This window comes from Mytilus edulis, chromosome 13 (genome assembly GCF_963676685.1).
Source record: "Mytilus edulis chromosome 13, xbMytEdul2.2, whole genome shotgun sequence".
In the NCBI taxonomy this organism is placed as follows: domain Eukaryota; kingdom Metazoa; phylum Mollusca; class Bivalvia; order Mytilida; family Mytilidae; genus Mytilus; species Mytilus edulis.
The window spans coordinates 10,010,628-10,019,970 of record NC_092356.1 but is presented as its reverse complement, the minus strand read 5'-3'; positions in this window follow the sequence as shown (position 1 = coordinate 10,019,970).

Sequence of the window (9,343 nt, the reverse complement as noted above, 5' to 3'; positions counted from 1 at the left end):
AAAGTCTGAAATGGCCTATATCTGTACTCGACTGTACTGATTTTTACTCGACCAGTCTGAATTCGTCTGAGATTTACTTGATAATACTCGACTGTAGTCTGAACCATACTTAACAGTCTGAATGTGTACTTGACCAGTACTTAACCATTTTATACTAGTCTGAACCGTACTCGACCTAGTCTGAACCGTACTGGACCTAGTCTGAACCATACTCGACCAAGGCGTAAACATACTCGACCTAGTCTGAACCATACTCGACCAAGTCTTAACCAACCTAGACCTATTCTTTGTATCTATCAACTGAATTTTATCAATTTAGGATTTTTTTTGAAATAAAAATGAAATTTGAACAACAAATTGAAATTAAAAATTTCACAATAATCAATCATAATATAACGTCAACACAATATTAATCAACACTTACATAATAATATATATCAACTTTTAAAATATAAATAAAACAAGCTGATCACATAATCTTAAAAAAATGAATTGTGACTAACAAATGACTAATATTTTCAAAATTTATTCAAAATTTTATGAATACTTCGGAAGTATTTTATGGTAACTGGACTATTTTCACCATTTACTTAAACCTAGTAAAGATTTAGTTGAGTTGAATTAATAATGCAGTGAATGTTTTATTTTATTAATATATATATAAAATAGTATATAAAACAACTTAATAAATTCAAAAAAATGAGAGCTTAATTGTTTTGTTTTATTAAACCAAGAATTTAATGTAATCATGATAATAGAATTTCCATAGCAATCCTTGATAACCTTTTTAAAAAAAGTAACAGTAAATATTTATTTCAATTAATTTAAGTAATTTTTTTTTGTCAAATTAAAATGGCATACAGAAAGCACTTTAGTATGTTCTAATTACCTCTGTCAATACATGTGTGTTTTACAGGTAAAACGAAAGCCCTATTTTCTTAAATTCGTGTATTACTTATCTAGTACATACATGTATATTTGAAAGGCCTTGTTATTTAACTTAAACAGGATGTTGCAATTTTGAATCAATGTTATTTAGAATTTAATACCTCTGACCAGGTGTGATCTCATTTATGAGTTTGCCACAAGCAGAGGTTATTCTTTGTATTTCATCACTAATCAGAAAAACAATTTTATTTATTTATCTAATATTATCCTTTTTTGATATAAGTTTTATATAATATATTTTTTTTCATCATAAATATAATCATAGATATATTTCTAATATAAGGTTAAATTTGTTTATTAATTTTGTTGGCTGTTGTTAAATATGTCATTAAATAGAAATTTATTTTAACAGTTAAAAAAGTAGAGTTTTTTGGTCTAGTATGGTTCAGACTGGTCGAGTACTGTTCAGACCTTTGGTTAAGTATGGTTCAGACTGGAAAAATAGGTCGAGTACAAGTTGAGAATGGGTTAAGACTGTTTCAGACTGGTCGAGTAATAGTTCAGACTATTTTCAACGGCAAAGATAAGGGTCAAGTACGATTCAGTACAGTCAAGTATGGTTCAGACTGGGGTCGAGTAATGTCAAGTAAAAGTCAGACCAATTCAGACTGGTCGAGTAAAAATCAGTACAGTCGAGTACAGATATAGGCCATTTCAGACTTTAATGGTTTGTAGTGCTAGGACAAAAAACTTGTGTATGATCATAAGATAGTATCCAGATATTTTTTTTTAAATCATGTTGATCCGTATTTTACCTACAAATGAAATTAGTTTTTTCTCCAGTTAACATTACATACAGTTTGCAGTTTAAGCTTTTAAAACATTTATTAATACAGTCTATTGAACTGAGGACAGGGGACTCTTAAAATATTTTCTTTTATTGTGTATATTAATGATCTTGTTATTATATATTTTATTTTCATTTTGTTATGTTCTGTCACACACTATAAATATGTAGTTTTATGGCAATAAAGATTTGAATTGAATTGAATTTAATTTAATTAATAAGTCATCTTTGAATTTTACCAGACTTGGACAGATGTTTGTTAAAATCAAAAGATAGTATCTAGAGGAATATATTTGATATGTTTTAATCCATTTTTGTTAAGCCTGCTTTTAACATCAAAAGAAGACTAGACACTTATGCATATTGTTGTATCTTACTGGAACTCATTAAGATAAAATTGAAGAAACATTTTTTTTTTATAGTATTTAAATGTTTATTCTGTTTTATTTTATATGACTTGTTTGAATACATAGGGTATTTAGAAGATTGTTTAGTTGGTCATACACTTAACGATTGAGCATTGATTCTTATTATAAAAATCGAACTTGTACCAAATGGACTTAATTTTGCTAATCTAAAACAATGTAGCGAAAAATGTGTCTATCAATTACACAAATTTTATTTTCTGCATCTACAATTTTATATCTAAACACCGATAAATTTAGGAAGTGTGCTAGACATAGTCTTATGAAAACATAATACGACAGTAAAACTGAGAACACCACAGCTTATAGGTAAACCCTTATAACATAAATACATCTAGCAACACTACTTTTGAACTATAAAGATATTACGAAATACTGCGTTTGTATTATATCTTTGATTTTCAATACAGTTTTTCCCTCGATCAGTACTAAAGATTTCATAGTGCGTTTCTAGAGCAGTTCAATGGTAATCTTTGTAATTTAGTTAATTGCTCACAATAGAAAACAACTGTCCAACATTTATGTTATTGTAATCTCATTGGGCCTGAAAAGAATCTAAAGAAAAATAAACTCATCATAGAAACTAGGATTGAAATTTTGTATTTGCGCTAAACGCGCGTTTAGTCTACAAAAGACTCATCAGTGACGAATCAAAAAAGTTAAAAAGGCCAAAAAAGTACGAAGTTGTAGAGCAAAGTACATAGTATAATATCTTGATTAAAAATGTCGTATATGATAATGATTTTTTGTTGATCTTATATAACTAAAGATGTTGTCACCAAATATTCTGTCTATCTAATATGGTTTCAAAAACAAACCAAACATGTCAAAAAAGGTTTGTAAGTGCAATATCTTCTATAAGTGTGCAATTGACGAGTATTATTTGGTGCTAATTTGCTGAACCGGTTTTATTAAATTTCTGTTGATCAATTATAGTTTTCAAAATAAATAACAGTAACTGGAAAATTCCTCCTAATTATTATTTCAAGGGCAACAATTCAGTGATAAATCCTCTGATTTTACAAACTGGATGATATGAAAATATTCCATAAAATACTTTGCAACGAATGCAAAAATATGCGGGATTTAAATTACTGTATCAAGTTTTTTCACAGTGCTAGTTCGACGTAAAATTTATGATTAACAACAATTATCGAAGAAAGTAAAAAAGGCAATAATAAAACAATACACATTAGCCAAATTCAAGTTTACCTGTTATTTGTTACGAGCTTTTTCATCTTTTTGTCTGGACACACCTCCTTTATATTATTCGTCGTGTTTAATGTCATAGTTGAGTTATCTCGGTATAAGTTAAACTTAAAGCGCGAAATTTCAAACTGGTATTGGTATAACTTAACCGGAAGATTTTAAAGTCTTATAAAATAAGCTGGTGGACTAGTACTATCACTCCCCGATGGTATAATTAGCTTCGGTACTGATATAATTTATAACAAGCTATACATATGTCTGTTTATAGTTTAAATTAATTACACAGCAACTAAGGTTTCAACTACATCGGGTAAAGGTTGCTTGAGATTGATTTGGCTATTTTTAAGTACTTTTTGCATATGCCTGAATCATCAACAGTACGACAGGCTAAATTTCATTTCAAGAAAACACTAGAAAACATAAACGGAATGTTCTGAAGGAATTTTCTGGTAAAGTTTTATCAAGTTTAGCCCAGTACTTTCAAAAGAAAAGAATTTTTAGAAGTTTACGACGTGAACGGCAGACTCTCAGATCGATACCTTATGTTTTTTGCTATTATTTGGTTCTTATCGTTTGCGATTATGAGTCCGACTTGATTCAATAGATATGTATATTTTGTTCTTATGGTTTAATTCCCCATTTTCTACATTTGAAAATGCCTGTACCAAGTCAGGAATATGACAGTTCTTGTCCATTCCTTTTTTATGTGTTTTGTCATTTGATTTTGCCATGTGATTAGGGATTTTCCGATTGAATTTTCTCTGAAATCTGTATTTTTTGTGATTTTACTTTTAGGTAGTATTGTCTTAACACTTTTTCCAAAAGTAATGCAATACATATTAAAAAGTGCATGATCTAGGTGGATTACAAGTGAAATATAAACAAATTGATATGCGCACTGCTCTGACAGAAAATTAGATATCACTTATGAGAAAACTTCAAAAATATGGATGGATTTACAATCAAACTATCCTTTAAAAGAGGGACGACAGATACCAGAGGGACATAACTCATAAACCGAAAAAAAACTTACCAACACGAACCCCAGCAAAAACCAGGGGTGATCTCAGGTGCTCCGTAAGGGTAAGAAGATCCTGCTCCACATGCGGCACCCGTCGTGTTGCTTATGAGATAACAAATCCGGTAAATAGTCTAATTCGGTAGGTCAAATTTATGAAAGGGACGGGGATTGTAGTTACGACGTAAGGAAAATATCTGATCTCAACTTCAGCATTTGGAACTCTATATTTAATAGCTTCCTTGTGAGCAACAACCCTCTATCAAGAAAATTATGATAGGAAATGCAAGCAAGGGAATATCGTATCAATTGGGAGATATATATATATACCGTATGCATGTGCTTCTGGAATGTTGCTACTTAGAAATGGAAAGTTCACAATTGGAAAGATGAAATCATCTCTTTTGTCGTAAAGTTTGGTTTCAATCGACCCCTATTGTCAATTTCTAGATGTAAGTCAAGATATGAGGCCGACTTTAAGTTAAGATATTTGATGCATGAACCGTCTTGTTAATGGGGTAATGTTTCCTATGAATTTGAAATTGCGGAATAATTCATGAAACGAATGAAATCGTTAGTAAGACGTCTGAAAAAATAACAGATGTCTGTTATGCAAAATTTCAAAAAAAGAATACAAGAAGTATTAAAGAGAGTTGATAACTTTCTAGATCGAGAAAATCCGAAACAAATTCTGCTGACATTGTTTAAAAACTTACGATGATGCAGCAAGTCAAAGGTACGATTTAAATTGTAAGCATAAACAATATTATGGAACTAAATAAAATATCATTACAATAAATATGAAAATAAAAGAAGAAAAACAATAAGCTATGAAAATTCAAAAAAGGTGAAAAAAGGAAAATATCAAAAAATAGTTTAAATGTATTACATAAAAAACATGATCGTTTAAAAATTATTTAATCTGTGTTCTGCTTAGGTGTGAATATACCTGCATGCAATTATAAATGTGGTAATAACCTCGACATATTGTTCTTAAACAAATACCAGTCCTTATAGTTTCAGCAGTACATCAGCATATTACCAATATTTGAACAAATATTTGACGATAATAATAATGATTGCATTCAAGTCTGGTATCAATGATTAGGGTATTTGAATAGAAAGATAGACTATCTCATTAGTTTAAAAACATAAAAAAAATTTAGCTACGATGTAGTTGCAGAATAATATAATATTAATTCAGTGTTCTTTCAGTGACATACATGTTTGACGAAGATTGTGAGAAAAAGGGAATATATTCGAGGGTTTCGCTTGTGATCGTGGAAACCTTTCCACATATACTTATATATATAAGATTGAAAATTCCTGCAAGCAGCATGTACAAAATGTGCAAGCCATATCAACTCTCTTATGCACAAGACACTATCCTGCAGGAATTACAATTGTCAAATTCTTATGATTCATTGGATATTTCTTTTATATATAAAATATTAAGACGTTTTTCTGTAATCCCCCCTCCCCCCACAGCTTGGTTTGGAGTTGATTCCGGTGAAGGAGATACTAATTTAGCAGATGGTGTAGAACGTATACGTATTTATAGAAACCAAAAATAGCGCACAAATGTAGAACAAACATTGGAAAGGTTGAATTTGATAATTATTTAGACAAATTTCGTTATATTGGTCGTTTTGATTGATTTTGAAGTTTCTCCATATTACAAACTATGAATACCAGATTCTTGGATATAAGACGTGCATGATGGACATGCAAATGCAAGCTAAATTCAAAACGCCCTGAAGCAGCTAAAACACGTAAAATGTGAGATATTAATAGTAAAACATTTATCTAATTGAAGTATCTGATTAGTTGTCATGTATAATTATCACTTTGATTCATAAATCTACAAATATAAACGTTATAATTATATAAGCATGTACATTCTTTATCATTGATCATATCACATTCTTGTCCGTAGCTGTTGTTTTTAAATACTGAGGTCTTTCGTAACGATTGTTTCTTATAAACAAGATGGATCGCGTTACTGGAAAGGGTTATGCAGTTAAACCGTACAAAAATATGATTTACAATTTTGAAATTTGAGGTGTTATTTATATGCCATCCGGATAAGAATTTGGTTTGTTTTTGTCATCCATAGTCGCTTGATTACAGTTGTTATAAAATGCAAAAGATACTTCACAGATGGTAACGCATTTCATTATTTTACAGTGAGATTTAAAAAACGTCCAATTTAGTTTTTCTGGAGTGAACGTTTTGAAAGATGTTCGATGAATCTGCAATTGATGTTGCAATTGAATAGAAATTAGTACGAAAGAATAATAAATAAATTGATGAGAATACAGTACACTAAATTGAGAGAACATCTGTAATCAATTCCAAACGCAAAAAAAAGGGGGTTACAACTTTTTTAGGGCGAGGGGCTATTTCCCAACAGCATTAGTGTATTGCACAAAAGCAAAACAATGAATATAAATTAGAATCCTATAACCAATTTTAAGTTCTTTGAATACAGTTATTCTGTGTCAGAAACCTATTATGTGTCATATATTTAAGTACAATTCAAATTCAGAACTGTATCAAGCGTGAATATTGTGAACATTTTTGTCCCAACTTTTCTGGGTCGTATCCAGCTGCGTTCAGCAAAGCAATTTATATATACTATTTCGAATAGACCGACAACATATTACAGTCATTCCTTATGATGATGAGGTCATGATCACATACCCTGACTAAATTATGCATACCAGCTAGTATACAAAAAAAAAACGTTCAGCCAATTAGACAATGTGTTGCATCTAAAATGATTGTATCAGAGTGTCCGAACTTTCAATATACAAGACAGTGGTCTATATGTTAAAACATAAGTTTAATCTTAAATGGTCTTCTAATAGACACTATATTATCATAATTTTGTGTTCGTGTCGATAGTTGGCTTTAACAATAATCTCCTCGCGATCCATCATCCTTATCCCATTCCTGAATTTCGCCACTTAAAAAATATCAAAATACCACCATTTCAACTACACAGAAATTAACAAAGACATAAAACACTCTTCTTGACTATCCTGCCTTTGATGAAAATAATTGACATAAATTAACATACATGAATAAAAGTTGATAATGATACAAACAATCAACACAATAGTTTCATCATCGTGGAATTTCTATTTAAGACAAGATAAAAAAGATTGACGCTAATGTAATGATAAAAAAAGTATACATAAGATAGGAGAAATTCCAAATAAATTGACCATTTTAACTATTTTAAGCTTCTAAGTTTTAACACAGGCTATCGAACTCCTTTTCAGACGCATTCGTTAAAGTGGGTACCTTACTATATAATGAGTGGTTGGGTTGAGCGGCTGGTAAAACATGTTAAATGAGAAATTTCAATACAAAATATAACACGATAACTAATTAACCTGGATAGAAGGGCCAGTCGAGCTTTTCTCATCACTTGGCGTCTATCGACAGTCGTCCGTCGTCTTTGTTAACATTTTGAACTTCTTCTATCGAAATCCTGAATGGTATGAACCAAAGATGACATACATGTTCCTTTAGAAGTCCTGAGCAAATGTTCATACTTTGAAGCCGATCCATCATCCATGATGGCCGCCAGAGGGGGATATATTTTAACGAACGACCCTATTGGAAATACAAACAAAAAAGCAAAATCACAGCAAAAATGAACTCAGAGGAAGATTCAAAACGGAAAGTTCCTAACAAATGGCAAAATCAAATGATAAATCACATCAAACGAATGGACAACAGCTGTCATATTCCTGATTTGGTACAGGCATTTTCAAACGTCTTCTTTTAGAGAACCACTAAATAAAATGAAATAAAACATGTCATGAATGTCCCTAATGAGGTGCTGACCATGTGTTGTTACTTTGTAGGGGACCCGTCATCCAAGGTGGCCGATGGCGGGGGACTTCACATGACATAGAACCCTTTGTATAATACCTTTAGAAAACCACTGAATGGAATGAAACCTCACATAGCATGAATGTTCCTAATGAGGTGAGGTCCAAGTGTTGTTACTTTGAATCCGACCCATCATCCAAATTCGGACTTAGTTTCACGTAGGGCTTGATGGAAAATACATACAAATGTCTTCTTTAAGAGAACCACTAAATGGAATGAAATCAAACATGGCATGCGTGAATGTTCCTTTTGTGCTGACCAAGTGTTCATACTCTGAGGCCGATCCATCATCCAAGATGGCCACCAGAGGAGGGCTTGGTTTAACAAGGAAACCCAATGGGAAATACATACAAATGTCTTCTTTCATACGTGTTTCTATTTTTTTTTATAACACTAGACTGTTGTTTTATTTTGTTTGATTTATTTTACACTAGTCATTTTGGGGCCCTCTATAGCTCACCAAAGCTCCGTGTTAAAGATCGTACAAATATAAACCTATAATGGTTTACTTTTACACTCTGTGACTCGGTTGGAGAGTTGTCTCATTGGCACTCATACCACATCTTCTTATTTCTATTTTTATTGTAGTAAGCTTCAAGTGAGTATCTTGACCTTCAACATTTGAGTATATGCGAAATAAGGAAAATTCCTGGTTTAATTATATTTATCTATACAGCTATAGTGGATTGGGAAACAAGTTTTGCAACTTATATTAATCCCTTTACACTTTGCGGTTGCGAGTGCTGCCTTGTAGCAGCATTAGTCTGCTCTTTTATTAAATCTACAAGGGTGTCTTTAACGTGCAAGAGATATGGCTCTTTCTTAACACGGGTCAGCCATTTATCGTCCCCTTCCGGTCTATCATCGTTTCCTCAAGACCATACTCGCAAATGGTGTCAAGGGAGAGCCGAAAATTCAGTTCCTGAAATTTTCATCCCAGACTGGAATCAAACCAAGAACCCTTGTGTTAGTAGTCCGATGCATTAACCACTATGTTGCTTGTATGTGAATTTTAAAGAAGAAAACATATGTATGTACATAGTTTGATTA